At 42.8% G+C, this 24966-nt stretch overlaps 1 long non-coding RNA gene across 1 annotated transcript in view; it reads left to right on the top strand.

Annotated features, from left to right (window-relative positions):
- The window catches only part of LOC119087644, a 73054-nt gene that overhangs the window by 5665 nt on the left and 42423 nt on the right, over positions 1-24966 (top strand). The window contains exon 2 of the long non-coding RNA XR_005091143.1: positions 75-152. This is a non-coding gene — a long non-coding RNA (uncharacterized LOC119087644). The remainder of the gene's footprint in view (positions 1-74; positions 153-24966) is intronic.

The raw sequence follows: 24966 nt of genomic DNA, 5'->3' as shown, positions 1-24966 counted from the left end.
ACAAGTTAGCCTGGAGAGAGACCCTCCAGCATCCCTAATTTCTGTTTGCTTCCCTTGGCTTCCACGCTCTAAAGATGGAAGATCTAGTTCTTACTTTGAAAACTGCCTGTGGGAGCCATGATCAGTGCTGACCAAAGCAACAGACACAAAAGGTATGTTCACCAAGATTATTCTGTAGATGGACGTGTTCGCACTCACACTTTGGTGACCTCTAAATTTCTCCTAATCCTCTGCCTATTTGAATTCCCTGTTTTGGGACAGACACTGCCGCCCTGTTCAGAAACTCAGGTCTGAATTGTCAGTCTTCCCCACAGGCATGACTAAGTAAGTCCCAGCATTTAGCAAATCTTTCCTCTCAGACTCCCTAAAAACAGAATTCTCTGCTAAACAAGAAAGTGGATGCATGAAGAATGCTGTCTTAAAACAAAATAAACAACTTTAGGGGTAAACAGGCAAACTCTAAGTACACTTGGGTATTTTTTTCTAATTCGGCTGTAGCTCTTAATATTCCTTGTCTACTTTGACCTTGGGTTTCTCTTCAAAGCTTTGAGCGATTCTTTTTCTGTGGGTCTTTTTTTTTTTTTTCTCCCTTCAGTTTTTTCAGCATTTCTTTAAGGGATTAAAATCTTATCCACCATGGTCAGTTAATCAAAAGCTTTGAAGCCTTTGTTGTTCCCAGGCCCATTTATATTGTAATCTTGTCTCAATTTCAGCCGGCCTCTTTATACTTAAATATTAGAAAGGAAAATGCTTCTTTATTCATTCTCAAGTTACTGGCCCCATTTCTCTGCTGATTTTTATGCTTTTTACCCAATATGGGGGTGGGAGGGCATCACAGCAGTTCTAGAAGGCTGGGGCCTTCCAGGGACTATTGTTTAATGGGAATGGTATTTTATTCACTCAGAGCTTGCTGCATCCTCTGGTCTTACCCTCTGCATAATATTGGGCTTTCAGAGTCACAATTTGCCCAGTTTGAAGAAATACAGTCCTTTCTGTCCTCTCTCCCATAATTAACTCTTTCAAGGGAACTTAAACCCAATATGAAATGGTTTTGATCAGAATTATAGGACAGGTCTAAAATACTTCATTAACTAAAATTATCATTTATGTCCCTGACTCCTAGAATAGTAATCATCTCTCCCCCTAGCCAATTTCTATTCTGTGTCTTTTGAAATGTGTTTGAGTCCATAGGATTCTTGAAAGGCAAGAGTTCAAGAGAGATTCACTGAGGCCAAAGGAAGAAAGAAATTCAGAGTGAGGGTTCTGGCCAGTGCTTGGGCAACATGTCCTTCATCCTTGCTAACTACAGCCTGGACACGATTGGCTTGCTCAGTTCCTGGCCTCAAAGTCCAGCCTGACTCATCAGATCCCTAGATTTTCCTACAGGATGGGGAAAAAAAATTGACTCAAATTTGAGGTCTTTGCTCTGGCTCCAACCTACTTTTAAATCCCACATGTCCCATATTTGACTAGTCACCAGATGTCCTTAATTCCTCCCACCTTTGAATTTCTAAGCACTCAGATAAATGCTATCTGAAATACTCCTACCTCTGTCTCTGCCAAATAAATTTATATCCATGGTCTCAAACCCCATCTAAAGTATGTCTACTAGCTCCAGTTAAACAGCTGTTGCATGGTCGTTCTCTTCAAAATTGTTCCCTCATAGCCCTTTACCTATAGGACTGTATAGGAGACAGCCCCCCTGTGTGGTTAATGTTGATAATCAACTTCATAGGATTTATAATTACCCAGTATACAACTCTCTTGGCATGCTAGTGGGGCATTTATTTGCATTAGGTTAGCCTCTGGCCATGCCTGTGAGGGATTATCCTGTCTAGGTTAATTGAGGACCTCGTCATTCTCTGGATTTGGGTCATGGACTATACAGAAAGGAGGAAGCTAAGTGTACAGGAATATTCATTGTTCTCAGCTTCCCAGCTGCAGATAACATGTGACCAGCTGCCTCAAGCTCCTAACACCAGGACACCCCTGCAGGGATGGACTGTACCCTTGAACCGTCAGCAAAATAAACTCTTTCTCCTTGAAGTTGCTTTGATCACAGCAACAGGGAAAGTAACCAAGTTGCACTCTTCCATGCCCCAGGAGGCACACACCCTTATTCTTGTAATATATGAGTATGCTATGTCACATGACCAGGGACTTTAGAAAGGTTACAGACCTTATAGTATAGAGAGTAACCTATCCAGGGGACCCACTAAATCATTCATGCCATTGGAAGCAGAAACCTTTCCCTAGCAAGAGTCAGGGGAATGTTGCAGAATGTGAAATGGTAAGCATGAGGATTCTGCCCTGTGGCTACCCCACAGGTAGGACTTGCAGCATGAAACACATCAAGAGATGAGATAAAGGAATAACCAACAAGCTCAGGATACTTGGGACCTGGAAGAGAACTGAAGCTTGATTTTTGACCACTGTTTCCATCTGCCTGATGTGTATACACTACACAAAAGCCCATCCTGAAGAACATCGGGGGACATTGAAACCATTATAATGGAAACTGGGCATGGTAGAGCATACTTGAATTCCAGCAATCAGGAGGCTGAGGCAGGAAGATCACAAATGTGAGGCTAGCTAGCCTAAGCTACATAATGAGATCGTATTTTTAAAATCATAATGGTAATAAAAAGAAATTGTTAAAATGGATAGAATCTAATAAGCAGTTTGAATGACCAGAAATTACTGCCAGAACTGGAGAAAAAGCAGAAACTCAGTTTCTCTGCACAGAGCAAGCAAGTAGAGAAAATAATGGCCATGTTGACAATCAGGAAGGGGAAATGCATTGAGTTAATGGTGATAGAAACAATAAAGATAAGTTTCTCTAAATAATCACATATAGTCTCTTCCAGGGAACTAAAGGTGTGTGTGCGTGTATGTGTGTTACTGGAGGGCTTCTCTCCAGGTTCCACCAAGCCCCACAGTCCCACAATCCATGTATAAAATAATCACTCAGATGCTTATATTACTTATAAACTGTATGGCCGTGAAGCTTCTTGCTAACTGTTCTTATATCTTAAATTAACCCGTTTCTATAAATCTATGCCTTGCCACGTCGCTTGTGGCTTACCGGCGTCTTTACATGCTGCTTGTCCTGCGTGCTGCAGTGTCTCTCTCCCTTCTTCTGTTTCATTCTTCTCTCTCTTGTCCGCTAAATTCCTGCTGTCACTGCATCATGTTTTATTTATATAGACCGATATCCACAGCGTGTGTGTGTGTTGTGTGTGTGTGTGTGTGTGTGTCTGCTTGTATCTGTCTGTCCGTCTGTGTCTGTCTGTTTCTCTCTCTCTCCATATATAGGTGTATTGTCTGTGTGTGTGTATGTGTTTGTGTGTCTGTGTGTCTGTCTGTCTGTCTCTCTCTCTCTCTCTCTCTCTCTCTCTCTATATATATATATATATATATAGTGTATGTGTCTGTCTGTTGTGTGTGTGTCTGTCTGTGTGTGTGTGTGTGTGTGTGTGTGTGTGTGTGTGTGTGTGGTCTGTCTATCTGTCTCTGTGTCTGTCTGTTTGTCTGTCTGCCTGTCTGGTGCTGGTATTGGGGAACAGTCTGTCAAGATGAAGGGAATCAGAACATCTGTGTTGGAAAGAGTAAAGAAAATTAAGTTTGATATTTTAATTGCAGAAGAAAAAAAAAGTGATGAACTGAGGTGCATATCAACCTGTACTTTTTCTCCTTCATAAAACAATGAAACATAATCAGAATGATCATTAGTTCTGAAGAACAAAATGATCCAATGGAAAAAGATCAGCAGAAAGTACACAACTTACAGAACTTTTCATCACAGAGGTTATTGGAGCCAGAGCACATACTGTATCCATTATGGATCATGGGCGAAATTACTCTCATCCATAGACATTTTTGTTGTGATGCAATGTTACTTAATTGTATAAGATGATGAAAATGATTTCTTCATCAGCAGTTTGGAGGGAGTTGCTATTGACCAGAAAATGCTAAACTTTCTTTGGGTGATCCTGAATTATGCTTTATTTGGCAAATGTCTGTGGCTATAAATCTGGAACTGGATATTTCTTCGAATATCAGCATCATATGAGAAGCCATAGTATCTCTGCTGGGTCTGAACTGAAACTCAATGATTGAGGGTAGAGAGAAACATTCTATAAAGTCAGTTAGAGTTTCTATTTATTTCAGCTTATACTTCCAGGTAATTGTCCATAACTGAGGGAAATCAGGACAGGAACCTGACGGCAGGAACCTGACGGCAGGAACTAAAGCAGAGATCACAGAGGAAGGTTGCTTACTGGCTTAGTCCTCGTGGCTTGTTCATCCTGCTTTCTTATACCATTCAGGACCACCTTCCCAGAGGTAGAAACACCCACCATGATCTGAGCCCTCCCACATCAATCACTAATTGAGAAAATGCCCCACAGGCTGCCCACAGGTTCCCTCTTCCCAGAAGACTCCGTCTGTGTCAACATGACATAGAACTAGCCAGCATAGGCCTCAAGTGTCTTCTAAAGTTCAAAACAGAGACCAGAGAGATGGATCTCCAGGTAAAAGCTGTTGGTGCACAGATCTGAGGACATGGGTGCAAGCCCCAGACCCACATAAAAAAGTCAGGAGCAGAGGAATTCATCTGTAATCCCAGTACAACCACAGAGAGATAGGAATGGGAAATGGAGATGGGAAAGTTGGCCTGGAGCTCTTGGAGCCAGCTAGCCTGGAGTACAGGGCACAGAATCAAGGGGGAGGTAGATGCTCTCTCAACAAGGTAGGAGGAGGGAGCTGACTCCCAAAAGTGGTCCTCTGACTTCCACATATATATACACACATACATGCACATGTATACATACAACAACACACACACACACACACACACACACACACACACACACACACACTGAAAACTAAAAATAGATTTTAAAAAAGAAATTCAAAAGTGTCTGAAACTAATTTTTTGAATTAAAAAAATTCTTTGCTCACATTATTTAAGTTTGGTGGGTTTTGGAAGCAGCTTAGGCTGGTCTCAAACTCTCCCTCTCCTAGTCACCCACCAAGTGCTGAGGTTATAGGCATTTTGATTGACAGATGAAACTATGCTTTTTCTCTTGATTCTCAGAAGTGTCATAGAATCACGAGAGTTGACTCTCATCCTTGACCTTGTACAGCTATAAGATAAAACAGACATTGTATACATGTTTGAAATGGATTTGGACTTATTTTTAAAAACCAAAGAATAAATAATTTTTTCTTTTGTTTTTAAACTTTCAGCCAAATTTCCACAATGATGCTGTTCCCATCTTTATAAGGCTGGTATATATAATTCATACTGAGCATATTTAGCAAATGATATCAATGGGCCTTAAAATATTTTAAACATCTAGTTAAAGCCATAATAATAAGAGACAACCAACATGTGCCTCAAATCCTCCTTTCTAAAGTGCCTAAAACAACCCCAAGCCCTCCAGTTAGCTGTGTGACTGAACCTCACTAGTCCCATACATAGGTTTATCTTATCAGGGTTTCTTAGGTGAAGCATAATTGACATTGGGACCAGGACAATATTCTTATTGTGGGGTGTGGTATAGCAATTTCTTGCTAACTGAAACATTCCCTCTTGGAGGAAGCATGGAAGCTCGTCAGGCTCAGGAAGCTCAGGAAGTTGAGTGTTCACGAGGCTCCTTCCCAAGGGTACAGAAGCAGTGGCCATTGCTGGGAGCAGAGACTCTCCGGCCTGGCTACGCGGCCTGCAATGTGCACAGGGAGCTCTAGAGATGCTGCTCTCGGCAATCCTCGCCCACGCTGGGGTGGGCTTTTCTGTGACACGGGTGCCTTTGAGTCCTCCAATAAGTAGCCCCAATAATGGCTCATACAGGTGGAACCATCCCTCTTGTTTGTCTTTGGTGCCCGGTCTGGGGTGAAGAGACATTTGTCTCCCAGGAAAATGTAACATAGGTGCAGCCATATACATTATGGAGTGTAAACGGAATCACGGCCCTTTACCTGCTGGAGACCAGCAGCATGCTCTCTGTCATTTGTGACATCTCTAAGCATGGATAAATGCCCTTGGGGGCCAAAATCTCTCCGATTGAGAGAATCACCAGCTTAGAGCCCTCGGCCATCTGGAATGTGACTAGCTCACCGCAGAAAGCACTTTCCGTGTTAGAATGCATACCGTTCTCCTTTACATGTGTGGGGTGTGTCTGTCGCTCCCGGTCTCTCTTCAGGATGCAGTTTAGCAGTCCGAGTTAGCTGGGTACAGCACCCCCAGCATTTCTCCTTTGGCAGTTTGGTCCTCCTGGGTGGGGCAGAGGAGGGGTTATCTCTCCGTCTTCTGTAAATCCTTAAATTGCAGACGGGCAGCATGAGCTGCTGAGGCCTCCCGCCATGACTCCATTACCTGGCAGGGGTAGCTGCAGACCAGAGTGTTTGAATCACAAACACAGGGTCCTGTGCAAATATTAACCAACAACCCCCCAGTGTTGTTCTTTAAAACACACACACACACACACACACACACACACACACACACACACACACACTTCCTAATACAGTTATTAAGCAGTAAAAGTTCAAACAAACAGCCTTCGGGGAAACCTGGCACAGCATGTGTCAAAAACCAATCACTGCCTCAACTTAATTCTCCCTGTGCTTTTGACCTTCATGAATCTTCTTAGCTTAATTCATTTTCTACTTAAAAACTGTATTTCATCACAGTTTGGCAGCTTTTTGTTTGTTGTTCGTTAACACGAGAAAGGTCACACCATTAGACAAAGCCCAGTGGCAGGAAAACACAGTCATTTGCCAGTGGGAAACATAAGAAAAGTGACTTCATTTTTTATGTTGTCCTATAACTTTTAACTTTTACCTTGGGGTTGCTTTTAAATGTTATCATTCAAAATTGAAACTTGGGTCTAAAGTAAATGCCACAAAGTGCACACACGCATACATACACACACACACACACACACACACACACACACAAATACCTAGAACTCCAAATTTAAAGTCATGGTTATTTTATACAAATAAGGTTTAGGAAGATGTTTAAAATAGTTACCATGGGTGTGAAGAGTTAATAAACGAAGCTGCTACAGCTTATAGACACTAGTATTTGCATATTCCTCCCTGTTTTTTTTTTTGTTTTTTTTTTTTTAAGAAAATTTATGAGAGGGAGGGACACAAGCAGGCAGACAGATGTGAAGATGTAGACTTGATTTTGCAGGCTCCATTTTAGGGAAAGGGCCACCATCTCAGACCACCTGCTATACTCAGTTCCAGGAAGGACCTCAGGAATGTGCCATGACAACTCAAACAGATACAGGGCAGTATCCTCCTGTAGACATTCTGTCTGCGGTTTACGGCCACTGAAGATATCTAGATAATCCTGCTGAGCAGTCCAGATAATCAAGTTCAGCGGGTTGTGGTTCCTTGCCAAAAGTCTAACCCAATGGTTTCAAATGTGGTTTTGCGCCCAAAGTCTTGACCAATAGCTTCAAAAAAAAAATCACCTCGCCCCATGTCCCTTCTACCCAATCCCAAGTTGCCAATTTCTGGCTTGTGGTTTTTCCCTATAAAAACCCTCTACACCTGGGCTCATGGCTGCCACCACATTTCCTTCCACCTGCTGTGCAGTGGCCCAGGTTGGACCTGAATAAAAGGACCCTTATGTGCTTGTCTCGGAAACCAGCTCCTTGGTGGTCTCTGGGGGTTTCGAGAAAGGGTACAACAGACAGACAGACTATAAATGTGAGGGGGGTGTGGTACATGCGCATGTGTGGAGGTCCATACCAAAGGAGGCTGGGGTGTCTGTTGGATGGCCCGCTCTGTCACCTCCATCTTATTTTCTTGGGACAGGGTCTCTCAGTGAACCTGAAGTTAGAACCTGAAGATAGCCTGCAAGCTATCAACTGTCACTAACTCTTCAGCTAGGGGGCGGGCCTTATGATCTGCCATTCCCAGGCTTCAATGTTGGTCTTGTGTAGGTCTTATACAGGCAACCAGAACTTCAAGTTCCTGAGTGCACATTTGTCTTTTGTCTACTCTGGTCTTTCCTGGCCTTCGGCTCTTTTCCTTGAATGTCTAATCCAGCATTTCTCAACCTGTGGGTCACAACCCATTTAAGGGTCTCATATCAGATATCCTGCATATCAGACATTTATATTGTGATTCATAACAGTAGCAAAATTACAGTTATGAAGTTACAACAAAATGATGTTATGGTTGGGGGTCACCACAACATGAGGAACTGTATTAAAGGGTGGCACCATTAGGAAGGTTGAGAACCTTCTGATTAATCTAATTAAATCTAATTCTCCTACTTCCCTCTTCTAGATGTTAGGATTACAGCACTCACCACTGTTAGAACTCTGCCCTCACCCCTGTACACGTACAGTTCGGGGTCTTGTGTCTTACGTCATCAGTATGCAGACCCCACCCTCTCTCTCTGCTCTGCTCCCCTTTTCCCCCACCCCACCATCTTTCTCTCTCTCAGGCCTGGCTTTCCTCTCTCTCCCTTCTCTGCACCCCTTCCCTCCTAATAAAGCTCTGAAAACTAACACTGTGTTCTGTCGTGACCGTGATCTTTCCACACAGTAACCAGCGCCACCAACAGCACTATTTATCACCTTTCCCCACCACACCTGTTTTATGTAGTGCTGGGTATTGAACCCAGGGCTGTGTATATACCAAATAAACACTGCCAACTGAACCACATCAAGCCAGTTAACTTTATTTATTCTTTGATAATTTCATATATGTACACAATACGTTTTGATCATGTTTATCCCTGTTATCTTCTCTTATCTCCTCCCACTGAACTTCCCAGCAAGATCCCTTCCTGTGTTCATGGTGTGTGTGTGTGTGTGTGTGTGTGTGTGTGTGTGTGTGTGTCCCACTAAGCCTAATAAGGGTTGCTTGTATAAGAATGGGTCTGGAGGAGTTTTAGACTACAAGTTAAGATCAGCAGCCTCTGGTTGCTAACAGTAGATGATGTCCTGGTGGAGTCTGTAAGAAGCAAGACCTTACCTGGCTAGCGCGTGAGACAAGGTTCTCTCTCACAGCCAAGTCTCACAAGAATTGCCTCAGTCTCTTTTAAAATCAGCTCACCCCACAGAGGCTTAAAAGCCTACCACTAAGCCTGGAGATGGTGGTGCAGTCCTTTAACCCCAGTACTCGGAAGGCAGAGGCAGGTGGATCTTTATGAGTTCAAGGACAGCCTGATCTACAAAGTGAGTTCCAGACATCCAAGGCCTGTCTTAAAAAAATAAAACAAAACAAAAACCTACCACTAGCTACCACAAAGTGTCGTGGCACGGATATGTGGGTTCACGTGAATCCATGAAAAAAAGACTCAGAGGCACCTTAGGAATGAATTTAGCCTTCGTGGCTGCAGAAGGATCCAGTCTCTAAGGACTGAAACACTTTCCCTTCACCCACCGCAATTTTGTTTTTCTCAATATAAATATTCCACTTTAGCCAGTTGACTTCCATATGTTCAAAACAACCTGAAAGAAGCTTCCAAAAATACAGTGCCAAGGGAAAATCCATGGATTCATCGGGTGCCACAGTTTTCCAGGTTTCCTGAACCAAGTTTTGCATAGGCCTTTGTATCCTTGGGGAGACTCTGAGACAAGACTCACATAGGGCAACAAGGGAAACACAAGGTGTCTGCTAAACAAAAGATGGATCAGGGCTAGGTGCCACTCTCTGGAGCCAGGCCAGGAGTAGCCCAGGGGGAATGCAGCCACAACTAGCCCTTACTAAGTCAAAGTCCCAGCAACCCCTCTCACACACTGGGGACCAGCCCTGCAACATGTGAACCCTTAAAAGACAAGCACTGGTCTAGCATATACAAGGCCCTGGGCAGAGCAAAAAACAAATGACTACATACATACATACATACATACATACATACATACATGAGAAATTCCACATACATTGTTTTTAAAACAACAGATATTTTCATTGTTTGGTTAGTTTTTGTTTTGTTTTCCTCTTCAAATAACTTGTTCAACATGTGGCAGTGAGGGACAACACACAAAATTAAAGAGCAATCAATAAATGCTGGGGCAGATTAGATATATGAAAAGCTAAAGGTGAGGGCTAGGGGTGGCCTTCTATGGGAGAGCACTTAGCATGTGCAAGGCCCTGGCTCTGGCACTGGCTTTAATCCCCAGCAGAGAAAGAAAAGAAAGAAAGAAAGAAAGAAGAGAGAGAAGAGAGAGAGAAAGAAGAGAAAAGAAAGAGGGAGAGAGGGAGGGGGGAGGGGGGAGGGGGGAGGAGGGGGGAAGGAAGGAAGGAAGGAAGGAAGGAAGGAGGAAGGAAACAAAAAAACAGAACACAGATGTGGTGACACACACTCTTAACCCAGCCAGACCCAGGAGGCAGTCTCCCTAGGCCAGCCTGCTGTACACAAGGAGCTCCAGATGGACCAGCCAGCGCTACACACTGAGACACCCTTCAAGCAAACAACAAAAGGGACAAGTAAACTCAGTAATGTCTCGATTCTTTAAAATCCAGTGGCTCTTTCCAGATAGTATTCCACTTTAAGTAGTGTACCATATTTTCTTCATTAAATTTGAAGAACAATGAGAAAATTTATATGAAAGCCAATTTATTAACTTAAGAGATAGAGATGTGTGGTTTTATGAAATATGAAAGTACCACTTATAAAACATTTCAACTTTTTATTTAAAATCTGATTGATAAAAATTAACTCCTAATAGAAATAATTTAGGATAAATATTTCAGAACCATTAAATTCGTGCTCCTATTTATAATGTGATTACTGTGTGCTGAGTGATTTTAAAATGTTATCCATATTAACGTGTCCTTTCACAGCTCAGTAAGTTTGGTGTTTTTATTCCTGTATTACAAACGAAATAGAGACACTGGCAGTTCAGATGATTTGCCAGAGAGTGTGGAAGTCAGTAAGTAGGAGAGCTAGATTCAAACTCAGGGAGTTTTAGTGTTCGCTTTGTTTGGTGTCTATGATTAATTTATACAGTCTCTTAATTTTAAAAGGTCAATAGCAGACATTTTAAAAAAAGTTACCAGAAAAAAAATTCCTCAGAGGTGTATCTAACGAAGGTGGGGGTAGAGTAGCTCTGTGGTAGAGTGCTTGTCCGGCTCAGGTGAGGCCCTGAATTCAACCCTGCTGGAAAGGGGATGGGGTGGGGTGACAGGGGAGGGGATGGGGTGACAGGGAAGGGGGGTGGGGTGACAGGGGAGGGGAAGGGAGTGGGGTGACAGGGGAGGGGGAGAGGGCAGGGAAGTAATCCAAGGAGACAGTAAGAGAACTTCTCTGAGTTAGTGCATAGAAGTAAATACTGTGATGTGTTTAGCTTATAGACAGACATACAGACAAGGTATCCATGTTTACATACTACATTTTTACAAATATCGACATACACTAATATAGCTCAAAGGTACCTGTCAGGTATGGTGGCACATACCTATCATCCCAGCACTCATGGAGCTGAGACAAACTTTATTTTATTTTATTTTATTTCATTTTTTTTTTTTTTTTTTTTTTTTTTTTTTTTTTTTTTTTTTTTTGGTTTTTTGAGACAGGGTTTCTCTGTGTAGCTTTGTGCCTTTCCTGGGACTCACTTGGTAGCCCAGGCTGGCCTCGAACTCACAGAGATCCGCCTGGCTCTGCCTCCCGAGTGCTGGGATTAAAGGCGTGTGCCACCACCGCCCAGCAAACTTTATTTTTAAAACACACCTAGGGGCAGGAGAAATGACTCGGCAGTTAAGAGCACTGGCTGCTTTTGCTTGCTGGAGATCCAGGTTTGTTGTACCGGTTTCACGAAACCCCCAGAGACCACCAAGGAGCCAGTTTCTGATGCAAGCACATAGGGTCCTTTTATGGTCAGGTTCAGTCTGGTCCACTGCCAGGCAGATGGAGAGAAATGTGGCGGCGGCAGCCTCGGGCCCAGGGGTAGAGAGTTTTTATCGCGGAAAAACCACAAGCTGGGAATTACATGCTTTGGCATCTTGGGATTGGGTAGAAGGGATATGGGGCAAGGTGATTTTTTTTTGTAAACTATTGGTCTAGACTTTTGGTGTGAAACCACATTTGAAACTATTGAGTTAGACTTTTGGCGAGAAACCACAACTTGCTCAACAGGATTATCTGGACTGCTCAGCAGGATTATCTGGATATCTTCAAGGGCCATAAACCACAGACAGAATGTCTGCAGGAGCATACTGCCCTGTATCTCTTTGAGTTGTCATGCACATTCCTGAGGTCCTTCCTTCCAGGAGTGTTCTAAGATGGTGGCCCTACCCTTAGATGGAGTCTGTATTGCCCTCACAGGTTCAGTTCCCAGCACCCACGTGGCAGCTCACAACCATCTCTAACTCCAGTTTCAGCAATCAGATGCCTTCTTCTGGCCTCCATATGCACTGCATGCGCATGATATACAGACATACATGCAGCTAAACACATCCATACACATGAAATAAGAATATGCAGTGCCAGATGGTGGTGAATACCTTTAATCCCAGCACTTGGGAGGCAGAGACAGGTGGATTCCCTGTTTGAGGCTATCCTGGTCCACACAATGTTCCAGGACAGCCAGGACTCTATAATTAACTAGTGGCTAGCTCTACCCTCTGATATCCAGGCAAGCTTTATTTATCAGAACACAAACAAAGTATCATACAACAGCTCATCATGAGTCCGGGAACAGCTGCACAGATTAATGTTTTTACATGTGTTAATTTTCTCTAGAAGAAATAAAAACTTATTTCCCTAAAGGATGATTTAATTTATTAGTTATCACTAAAAATTAGATTATTTAAAAGTCATCTCAAAGGTCTTGCTCGAATGCTCCAGTATTTGATCCCTCCATTAATAATCATCTACCTCCTATAGTCTGCTCAGTTCACTGAGCTGGGTTAATTACATTTATCCTTTTCAGATCCATCCACTTAGACTTCTTAGGAGGTGGGCCAATCATTCACAAATCATTTTATCTCATTTTTCTTTTCCTACAGAATCCATTGTAAGTTTTACCTTATCTGATTTTGCAGTGGTTAGCAAGATCCGAGGACGGGGCCAGCCCTCCCTCTGACTTCCAAAGGAATACCTATGTATCACTCCAGTACATGTTTGGGCAGTTTTCACTAAAACAAATTTATTTCTAGTCCTAATTTATTATTTTTGCTTAGTTTGTTGTTGAAGTTTAGATACTGAAAATAGTTTGTTTTGTTCTGTGTGATTTTCCATTTCTGTCCCCTCTTATCAGCTGTATTTCCTACTATGTTTATTATCTGGTGTTTTCTGTAATGATCTGAGTAGTTCCCACATCCTCAGGAAGCCTTCTGGCATATCACCCACCTGATTTCTTGTCTTCTTATCACTTCTCAGAGTTCTTCTTTTCTACATAGTATGTGCTTCAGCTGACATGAGACCATATTTTTTGTTGGATGAAGTAATTTTTGATCATGCTTTCATTGCCTGTAAGTCACCCACTTCTTTCCTGCCTCCACCTCTTCTTCCTGTCATCTTTCTGTTGCCAGGGCACCAAGCCCAAGGCTCTTCTCTATCAACATGGATGTATCCTGGCCGTTGACGTGAAACACCAGAATATGGAGGGATGGGAGAGGTATTATCTGCCAGTAGCTATGATTTAAAATTTTTGTTTTTAATTTTCTTTCTCATCAAATCGTTTGCATCTTTTGATCTGAAGAGAACATCATGCTTCAGTTTTTAGCGTTCATCAGTTTGACATAAGCATGAGATTAGAGTCATATCCGATGCCATGAACCTTCCGTGACTCCATGTTTGCTGACCTGCAAAGCTCATGGTTGCTCTTTTCTCCCTCCTATTCTGCTGAACGCTTACATACCTGTCCTCCTAGGAAAAGCATCTAGTTCAGAGTAAATATAACTGTGAGAACGTTTGCTTTCTCTTCTATTCTCATTCATTCTACTCTGTGCTGGATTCCCAGGGTGGGGTTCTTCTCATGGTCTACCTTTCAAAATATGTCTATAGTTAACTTCAAGGTATAGCCACTTGCTTTTGATGGAAATGCAGGCATGGAGGCATTAACCTAGATACAGAGTCATCTGTCTCTGTGGTGTATGTACATGCATGTTTGCTTGGGTGCATCTATGTATGGGTGAATGTATGCATGTATGCACCATGTGTGGAGGCCGGAGGTCAACCTCCATATTGTCCCATCTACCTCGATTACGTGTGTGTGTGTGTGTGTGTGTGTGTGTGTGTGTGTGTGTGTGTGTGTCTTTCATTGGCCTGGAGCTACCCAGGTGAGCCAGCCCCAGCAATCTGCTTGTTTCTGTCTCCAGAGCTAGTGATACATGCTTGCACCACATGTAGATTTTTTGATGTGGGTTCCAGGGATTGAACTTAGGTCCTCGGGTCCTTGTGTTTGCACAGTAAGTGCTCCACCAGAGCTATCTCCCAAGTCTGGAGAGTCATTTCCTTGACTTCACTTTTTCACATTGATCTCAGAACCACAGGAAATGAAATGGAATATTTATAGTGCACAGTCTCTCTTCCTCCACCAAATTAAGTCCCTCTCATCACTATAATCAAATGCATAAGAAAACGAGCTTATAAAGAGAAAAGGTTTCTTTTGGTTCACCAATGGCCCCACTATTTGGGCCTGTGGTAAGGCAACACACCAAAGCGTTAGTGCAGGACAGAGCAAGGCCTCTTCCAGTGTTACTAAAGAGAAAGCAGAGAAGGGGTAGCCTTAGTCCCGACCCACCCCCCAATGACTGGAAGCCCTCTCATGAAGCTCCACTTCCTGAAGACTCCACATCTTTCCAGTGTACTATCCAAAGGATCCCTAGGTCTCAGGTCTTCCAGATTGATTGCTGTTTGTAACTCTGCTAGAGGAACTCTTCAAATTTCAGGCCACTTTGTTAAGACATTAGATTAGGAAAGTAGCTAGCAAGTCTTTGTAAGGTAGAATACAGCATTTTTTTTAATCCTGTGTATTGCCTCAAATAGCTGAGCCCCACAGTCGAAAGACTGCCAGACTCCCAGATGACCCTTTTGAGCTTCGTTTTTCCTGGGGAGTCTCTAAGAAAAACACATACCTGTGGATGATGAAAGCATATTACCCCAGTCCTGCTATGATTTTTGGTTCATGCTGAGGTCATGGGAGCCTAGTACCTGTCCCACAACCCCACCCCCAAGACTCTCCTTGACGTGTTTAATTTCTATAATAAAATTAAAATCCAGTATATTTTAGAAGCAATAATTGCTCATTCACAAAGGAGTAAGTATGAAATGGGCACTAGTCACACAGTAAATGATAGAAGATAACAGAGAAATACTCAACGTTCTAAGAGTGAAGGACCAGGGCCCTGAGCACTGACAGTCAGGCAAAAAAAAAAAAAAAAAAAAAAAAAATGAGATTTCAAATGAGAAGCTAGGGTGTGGCTCTGAGGCAGAGCACTTGCTTACTAAGCCCAAGGCTCTAGGTTCTGTTCCCAGCACACACACACAAAAAGACTGGAATTTACAATGAAAGTATTCCAGAAGGAGAAGGGAGAGAGAGAGACAGAGAGACACAGAGAGAGACACAGAGAGAGACACAGAGAACAAGCACTAGGAACAAATATGCCTAAAATGTATAATATCTGACTAATGGAAATTAGGACTTTCAGAAGAAATTGAGCTAAGAACACAGAAAATTACCTAATAAATAACACAGAAAAACTCCCTAGCCTGCTAGTGTGTCAGATGAAAATACAGACAGGCAACTAGGCATATGTTAATGAGATTTCACAGCCCATGCACAAGAACAAGATGCCAAAAGTTTTCGTAAAAAGATGGAGAGGTCATTTGTGAAGCTTAGTAAGCCGGAGTGGCCTGCAGCTTATCAGTCACAGCTGGGGTGATAAGGACAGGGGTCAGGGAGCTGGAGAGATACTTCAGCAGTTAGGAACACTGGCAATGTTCACAGAGCACAGAAGTTCAGTTCCCAGAACCCACACGGCAGGAGCGCCCAACCACCTGTAACTCCACACAAACATGTGCATAAATAAAAGTAAAATATTTTCTTTTATTTTTAAAGCATGAATTGGCAGCTTTTAATATATATTGACAGAGAGATAGGGAAGGGAAGAAATAAATATGTTTTAATCACATGTGGGAGCTTGTCTGAGAGTCTAAGTAATCCATTTCTAGCCCAAAGTGATTGCAAACTATTAATCTTATAACTGAGGAACATAGGAAGAAATTGATATTTAAAATACTACCTATCAAGAAACCCCTGGTCTCCAGTTATCAGTGAAATGTCCATTTGACCTAGTAGGTTTAACTCCCTTCAGGTATTAGGTCTTCTGCCCTTTCTCCCATTTCTATTATTTTTTTTTTTGTCCTTTTCCTCCACAAATAAAATGTGATAAAGTAGAATTGGAGTAAATAGACCATTCTCTGAGTACAACTGAAATCTAGTTTTTCCAGAGATTTAATAAGCCTTTAGGAAAAGTCCAGGAAACCCAACACCAACAAAATATCTTCTATCTGCCCCAAACGCTCCTCAGTCAGGGGAGGGTATATTTCACCCCAGTGGTCCCAAACAAAAGACAATGCTCTTCCTAACACGTGGTAAAACAGCTCAGGGAAGCACAATTGCCATGATCCCATCCTGGAGAGAGCACATATGGGGGAAAGGCCAGCCATCCCAGCCATCCCAGCCATCCCAGCCATCCCAGCCATCCCCATCTGTCCATCTTTATCTGCAACTAATTGATTTCACAACTCTTCCGGATTTGAAATGCCAAACCTTCACAGAAGAATGCTTGCCAATCGCTCCTGAGCCTGAAAATATATCTTTGAAAAAATAGAGAACAAGAAGTCAGAGCCCTAGAAAGGACAAGGAACCCTGTGCTGTCTAGCAGAGGGATTTGCATGAAATCACTCCTTAGGCAGGAGCTGAGGGACTCCTGTGAGCCAGGCAGCGTGAGCCGTGCTCAGCACACACTTGGGCTCAAGGGACCAGGCCAGGCCCTCCGGAGGCTTTCAGGCCCAGCAGAAGAGGATGAGTGTGCTGTGTGAAGGTGCAGAGACTTAAGGGTGAGATAGTAAATAACAGCTTCTATGGCCAGAAAATGCCACCCTCTGCACTAAAAATACGGTCATCCTATAAAGAAACAATTCTTTATCAGAATTTAAGACCATCACTTAACAGCGAGGATTTCATGAACAAGGCTTAACAAGGAGTCCAAGGATTCACCGTTAAATTACTCTTTTTCTCCTCGACATGCAGCCTTTTTTCCCTCTCTGTGCTCTGTTACTGGTTGTCTCCCATCCTGTCTATTCTCAGCACCTTTGAAAGGCTGTCTTCCTCTTCCTGGAGCCTCTCCTGGGCCTCCTAGGCTCTGTTTACGCTGGACCTCTCTCCCCTTCCCTCCCCTTCCCTTGCCCTCTGCTCTCCTCAGGCCTGGATTGCTGACTGTGTTCTGGTGATCTGGTGTTTGCTGACAGCCAGCTCCATTCTGTCCCCTGACCAATATCACCTTTCTTCGGTGTCCTGTCTCCACCCTGGCTGCAGCACAGCGCGCTATGTGTAGTTATATGTAGTTATTTATCCTGTCCCTGGAAACTTAGCTCTTCCAAACTTGAGCTCATTCACTTGACATCCCACACTGGCTTCCTGGCCAATTGCCCAGGCCTCTTACACTTCCATCATCTGGTGCTGAATATGCCCATTCAGGCCATCTTCCGGTGTCCCTGCTCACTGCGAGGGAGCTAATATGTCAGCTTTTGTTGACAGTTTGATCCTGTGAGTCCTCTTTCCTGTGCGTGTTTTCTCAAACAAGGTGTGACAGATGGCGCCAAGACCATTAGCAGGGTCCAAGATGACAACACACACTAAAGAATTTTAGCAAGTAGAAAGTGCCTTGCCAGAATACGATGTTGACCCATGGCCCCTAACTGGTAAAATAGTTTTTACCCGGTAAGATACTAGCACACAAGTGATTGATAAATACAGAACTTGTCATGTGGAACAGCAAATCAGACTTGTATAGCAAAGTGTGAATAACGTTTTATTCTTTGGAACTGTGAAATGTAGGGTTAAGGAAAACTTCCAAACTATCTTTTAGAAATTGTCAGGATCTTTGTGTCGTGTGTGTGTGTGTGTGTGTGTGTGTGTGTGTGTGTGTGTGTGCTCACATACTTGTGCTTGTACACACATGTATATGCAGAACAGAGGTCAATGACAGATGTCTTCCTTAATCACACTGTCTTATTTTTTGAGGCAGGGTCTCTCACCGAATCAGGAGTTTTACCACTTAGGCTAGGCTCACTGGCCAGTGAGTTCTATGGATCCTCCTCTCTCTGCTTGCTCAGTGTTAAGATTACAAAAGTGTGTCGCCACATCCAGCTTTGTACATGGGTGCTGAGAATTTTAACTCAGGTCCTCACACTTGCAAGGCAGGTGCGTCACCAGCTGAGCCATCTCCCCACCTCCAAGATATACTTATCTTGGTGCACATATCTTATTATATTTCACATTTATATAATTATAAAAACTTATTTGGGAGCCGGGCGGTGGTGGCGCACACCTTTAATCCCAGCACTCGGGAGGCAGAGGCAGGCGGATCTCTGTGAGTTCGAGCAGCTGGGCTACCAAGTGAGCTCCAGAAAGGCGCAAAGCTACGCAGGGAAACCCTGTCTCGAAAAACAAAAAAAAAAAAAAAAAAAAAAAAAAACTTATTTGGGAACTCATCTTTTACAGAAGGGAACAAACTGTACTTTTATAAACTGTTGGCTAATTCCATGACAGATAACTGTATAACTTGAGATCCATGAAACTCCCTACTCTATCAAGCTAGCTTCTGGGTGATAGATCCTGTCTCCCTGGCCTCTTTGCCACACAAACCCTACATGAAAGAGCCCTGTGTTCTCCCGATCTTCATGTGTGCATACTCTGATTAGCTAATCCATTCCTCTGCCTGTCATTTCTACCATCACCACACCCAGCTCATGCTTTATAAGATTTCAGATATTGAAAGACTTATCACACACCAGATGTTTTGGGTCAAAAGTGGGAACTGAATTTGGCTCTGGGGAAAATTAGCAAAAAGCTATAAGCATTGTTACCGTTTGCATTCTCAATCAGAAATGAGGCCTCAGAAAGTGTATCTCTCTGGGTCAGGATTTTCTCTTTTCTTACACTGCTCTTCCCAGGGGCCTCATCAGTACTGTCTTTAGATGTACTTTTAAAAATGTACCCCTAATTCTACAGTTTTCACTTTGTAAGGAACCAGAGGTACTAGAGTACCCTGAACTGGGAATGTTGTAGAAATGAGATAGGCTATGATCTTTTTGCATGGATACTTTCATTTTCCATCTTTATTGGAAAAGTCTTGAATGCTCTGTCTTAGTCAGTGTTCCATTGCTGTGAAGAGACACCATGATCATGGTAACTCTTATAAAGGAAAACATTTAACTGAGGTGGTGGCTTACAGTTTCAGAGGTTTAGTCCATTTTCATCATGGCGGGGAGCATGGCATCATGCAGGCAGACATGGTGCTGGAGAAGGAGCTGCTACATGTTGACTCAAAATCAACAGGAAATGGCCTGAGTATCACACTGAGTGAAGCTTGAGCAAGAGAGACCTCAAAGCCCACCCCCACAGTGACATATTTCCTCCAAAAAGGCCACAACTACTTCAACAAGGCCACACAGCCTAATAGTGCTACTCTGTTTGGGGGCCATTTTCTTTTAAACCACCACACTCTTAGATTTCTATATTTTCATTTCAAATATTATCTTTTCTTGTGGTGCTAGAGACTGGACCCAGGACTTGCACAAGCAAGTGATCTCCCACTGAGCTGGATTTTAACACAATGTTCCTGCACCTCCACATCTCAGTCTCTCCACTGGTAGAGCACCTACACTCTAGCCCGCTCCCGCCCTCACTTGGATTTCTGCCCTTTCTCACTTCTGATCTTTAAGAGTTCAGGTCCTTTTAGTCCGCACTTCATTCTTTTTGGATCCAGTTCTTGGAATTCTCTGGGTAATACACTTGTTTGTGGGTCTCCTCCATTAAATCCTCAGCTGCTACCCTCTGCCCTCTGAACTGCATTTCTTAAGAACTCTTAGGAAGTCACTCTGCTCCTTTCTGATGACGCTGTCTTTGAGGCAACCCATTTAATCAAACTCAACTGAAACTGGCTCTATGGGAAGTTTCGTGGCTATCCTCGAGTTTAGGAGCAGTGAGGATTTCTAGCGTATCTGGTTCTCACAGAGGACAGAAATGCCACAGTGGCTGGGCAGCCTCTCGCGCACAGGCTCAGCAGTCCTCGATCCTACTCCAAGCGGCCCTTTGACTGTTAAGGACCTGTGCTGTTGTGTTTCAAGAGCTAAACTATGTGACCTGAACTTCATCAAGTGATGATGTGGACTAAATGTTTGCTCCCTGTCATCCACTCTAACTCTTATGTTGGAATCCTAACCAGTATAGGGGTGTTATGAGGTGGGGCTAAGTTAGGTCAGGGCCAAGTCTACATGGTAGGATGTGTACCCTTAAAAAAAAACCACCAGAAGCAGCAGTGGTAGAACTCAGTGATAGAAGGGGTTCCTAGGATGTACAAGTTTGATTTCCAGCATGGCAAAACTGCAGAGCTTCCTTTCCGTGCCTACTTTCCACCCCAAGAAGATCTGATATGAAGGTGGCCTAAACCTGGACCTGCCTACATACTTGGATAAAATAAGCCAGAACCCTTTCTGTACCTAAAAATGGACAAGCAAAACTATCTTATTTTTATTTGAGACAGAGGTTACAAACCTTGTACAGACTTGCTTTAAATACCATCTGTTTAATTTAAATCCTTTCAACATGCACAGTCCAGAAATGAAAGTGAGAACTGTGTGACTCTAGAACTGTGAAAATTGTTTTCATGCGTGGCTTATGGGTGCAGCCAGAGCCCAGACCGTTAGAGCTCTCGTCAGCATACACTTTGTATTTGCTATTACAGATAGACCCAGCTGTAAGGGTGTCTAAACGAGAGCGCTGTTACAGGCAAGCCAACATACCATCCAAATGCTCACTATCAAGGAGACACTGTGAGAAATGTTTAAAGACCCATTTCCCACAAAACCCTCTGAAGATAGATTCTATTTAGCCTATTTATGCATGGAAAAAGAATCTGAGAAAGGTGAAATTTACCCAAAGTCACCAAAGACACTATAATTCGTGTTCAGAACAAAGCCCATAAAAACAGCTAAACATTACAGAGTTTCTATGTGCTAATATTTATTATGGTATTTTGAATGTCAAATCATAGCTATGTATTTCTGGAATAGAAGGGAAGAAAAGGGTGGGTTAAATCTCTTATTTTTCAAACACACCAGCCAATAGAAAAAGCTTCATATAAATATAATTTCAATGCTGATACTATAATTTCAATTCAGTTAAAAAAAACTTCACGACTGATGACTTTAATTAAATTATATCATAGGATTTCGACTTGGTCCTAGAAAACTGAGTTATTGGTTATGAGCGAGTCTACATTCATTGAACTGTATGTCAAATAACTTCATGAACATGAAAATTACAAGATTCTTGGCAATGAATATGGACAGGTTTTAAAGTCTTTTGGGTTTTTTTTTTATTATGAAATACATCAAATGTTTATAAGCAGGGTTAAAGCATGGAAGAAAAATTGATTCATTCAACCAAGACAAAAACATGAGAAGCTTTATTGTAGAGACTCCTAGATTCAGCACTGAAACGTCAAGGAAGGCGACTCAAACTGCCATCAGTCATTGTTCCTGGACCCCTCAAGAGTCAGGGTTCCAAAGCAGTCACCTTGGTAGCTAGAACTGTGGATCCAGAGGACCACAGATAAGGTACTGGTTATTTGTATCTGAAGTAGCTAGATAGCTAGAGCTGTGAACTGGTAGGATATTTTAATTTTATTTTTTTGTTTTTGGTTTTTGGTTTCTCAAGACAGGGTTTCTCTGTGTGGTTTTGGTGCCTGTCCTAGAGCTCACTCTGTAGACCAGGCTGGCCTCGAACTCACAGAGATCCTCCTGGCTCTGCCTTCCAAGTGCTGGGATTAAAGGCATGCGCCACCACCGCCCAACGGGTAGGATTCTTAAATGGTTATTTTGGTGGATTTCTAGAGGCTCACACAAATGAGAAAACTCCCAGGAACATCATTCTTATTCTTTTGGAGACTGTACATTTTTCTGCATTTTATCCTCTGGAATCCCACAAGGGGTGGGTTCCTTATGGCAAACATCTGAGAGAGAACACCTTGTGGCTCTGTCTAGAGCACAGGAGAAATGATTCTGAAGCACACCCAGAACCTGTTCCAATAACTGAGGCTGATTCCCTAGGAACACGCTAAACATGGAGAGAATGGTATTCCTTCTCTCACCCTTACTCTCCCAATAGGAAAAGGATTAAATAAGTTCAGCAGATGCCAGGGAATGGAGGATGGACCAGAGGAAAATAAATCAAGAAACAACACACAAAGGTCCACTACTTAACTGAGATTTAATCACTTTGAAAACAAACACACATGAATTCTAGATCCAGCAAAATCATCCTTCAAAGTGAAGGAGGGAAAAAAAGACTCTCAAACAAACAACAAACAAACAACCATCTGAGGGCATCCATCACTTATAGACCTGCCCCGCACAATGTCCACTAAAAGGTAGTTCTCTGGGAAGGAGATGGATACAGAGCAGATACACAAAGAAATGTACGCTGTCTCATAAGAAATAAATGAAGGTGAATCTTTTTTAATGTAAAAAGTATATTGAGCCAGGTGGTAATGGTACACACCTTCAATCCCAGCACTTGGGAGGCAGAAGCATGTAGATCTCTGAGCTCAAGACCAGCCTGGTCTACAGAGTGAGTTCCAAGACAGCCAGGGCTACACAGAGAAACCCTGTCTCAAAATATATATTGTACTGCACCTAAAGTGTCATGCACCATTTAAACAGGACCTTGGATTAGATTAAAAACAACTGGAAATCTAAGGCAACCATGGGAGAGGGGTGTTAAATATAATTGCTTGGCTAAAATGAGATATAGTAATATAAAATGCTCAGTTAAAAATGATGGTGCAAGCCAGGCAGCGGTGGCACATGCCTTTAATCCCAGCACTCAAGAGGCAGAGCCAGGCGGATCTCTGTGAGTTCGAGGCCAGCCTGGTCTACAGAGTGAGATCCGGGACAAGCACCAAAACTACACGAGAAACCCTGTCTCAAAAAACCAAAAAAAAAAAAAAAAAAAAAAGATGGTTCGAAAGCAGTGAAAAATGAACAAGGGAAACAGAAACAGTAACAAACATCACTACTTTAAATGTAAGAGGTCTAAAAACAGCTATTTAAACAAAGAAATTTCCATGATCCACGTCAAAGTCCCATCTGTAAGGGACCTATAGGAAATTTACTTTGTATAGACTCAGACAAGTTAAAAAAAAAAAAAAAGATGAAAATAGGCCGGGCGGTGGTGGCGTGCGCCTTTAATCCCAGCACTCGGGAGGCAGAGCCAGGCGGATCTCTGTGAGTTCGAGGCCAGCCTGGGCTACCAAGTGAGTCCCAGGAAAGGCACAAAGCTACACAGAGAAACCCTGTCTCGAAAAATCAAAAAAAAAAAATAAAATAAAAATAAAAAAATAAACTAAGACACATTAAATCCACGAGCTTTCTTAACTTTAGCCAGGGAAGACTTCAGAACAAGAAAGATTAGTTGAAAAAGGCCGATGTGGTGGTACAAACCTGTAACCTCAGAACTGCAAAGGACTGAGAATTCAGGGCTAGTCTGGGTTACAGGGCAAGAGTTCATATTTAAAAAAAAACAAAACCCACATCTAGGCTCCGGGTGGAGCTCCGGGAGTCTAATTAGCAAGAAAGAGGAGCGTTTATATGAGCGAGAATTGTTGAAACCAAGGTTGGATAAAGCACAGGGACAAATAGCCAAACGAATGGAAACACATGAACTGGCTGAGGGGCCCCCAACTGGATCAGGCCCTCTGAATGGGTGAGACAGTTGATTGGCTTGATCTGTTTGGGAGGCATCTAGGCAGTGGGACCGGATCCTGTGCTCATTGCGGATCCTGTGCTCATTGCGTGAGTTGGCTGTTTGAAACCTGGGGCTTATGCAGGGTTGCTTGCCTCGGCCTGGGAGAAGGGGACTGGACCTGCCTGGACTGAGTCTACCAGGTTGATCTCAGTCCTCGGGGGAGGCTTTGCCCTGAAGGAGGTGGAAATGGGGGTGGGCTGGCGGGAAGGGGAGAGGGGCCGGAGGGGGGAGAACAAGGGAATCCATGGCTGATATGTAGAACTGAATAGTATTGTAAAATAAAAATATATATAAAAAAAAACCAAGTAAAAAAGTTGTAAGCACGCGCGCATACACACACACACCAGCATCAGAAATGAATGAGGGGGTGATCAATACCAATTCCAATGATGTAAGAAAAATATTATGAACAAGTCCATGCCACACATAGACAATGTAGGTGAAATGGATGCATCTTTCAAAAGACAAAACACACACAAGGAGAAATATTTAAATGGACTATTCTCATACATTAGAGAAATACAGGAAACCTTCAAAAACTGAGTGTCAGGTCAGTGGTTTCACTTGTAAATTCTATACTGAAGGTAAAAAGTATAGCAATCTCCCATAATCTCTTCAGAAATTTTGAGGGGCAGAACTCATACTGGTGGCTTATTAGTGTAATAGAACAGAGGAGCAGGCAGGATAACAGAGAAAAGGTTCTGCTTGGGTGAGAACAATTCAGAAGTTACATTAGGTATTTAACATAGTGTTGGGGCAACAGAACCCACTGAATGTGAAAATCCAGAGTACTTACGTGACCTTCTCCAGTTCAACTGGTCTGTGCTTCTGAAACAGCAGACCTACCACTTCTCAGCACACACAGACACTGAACTGAAAACTCACTTCTGTCAACATTTATTAAATGCCAACTGTGTGCAATCAGTGTAAAGCCCAGGAGTAGGGGCTG

Source organism: Peromyscus leucopus, chromosome 3 (assembly GCF_004664715.2).
Source record: "Peromyscus leucopus breed LL Stock chromosome 3, UCI_PerLeu_2.1, whole genome shotgun sequence".
Classification (NCBI taxonomy): domain Eukaryota; kingdom Metazoa; phylum Chordata; class Mammalia; order Rodentia; family Cricetidae; genus Peromyscus; species Peromyscus leucopus.
The sequence above is the reverse complement of the archived record's forward strand: the minus strand, read 5'-3'. Positions and strand labels throughout refer to the sequence as shown.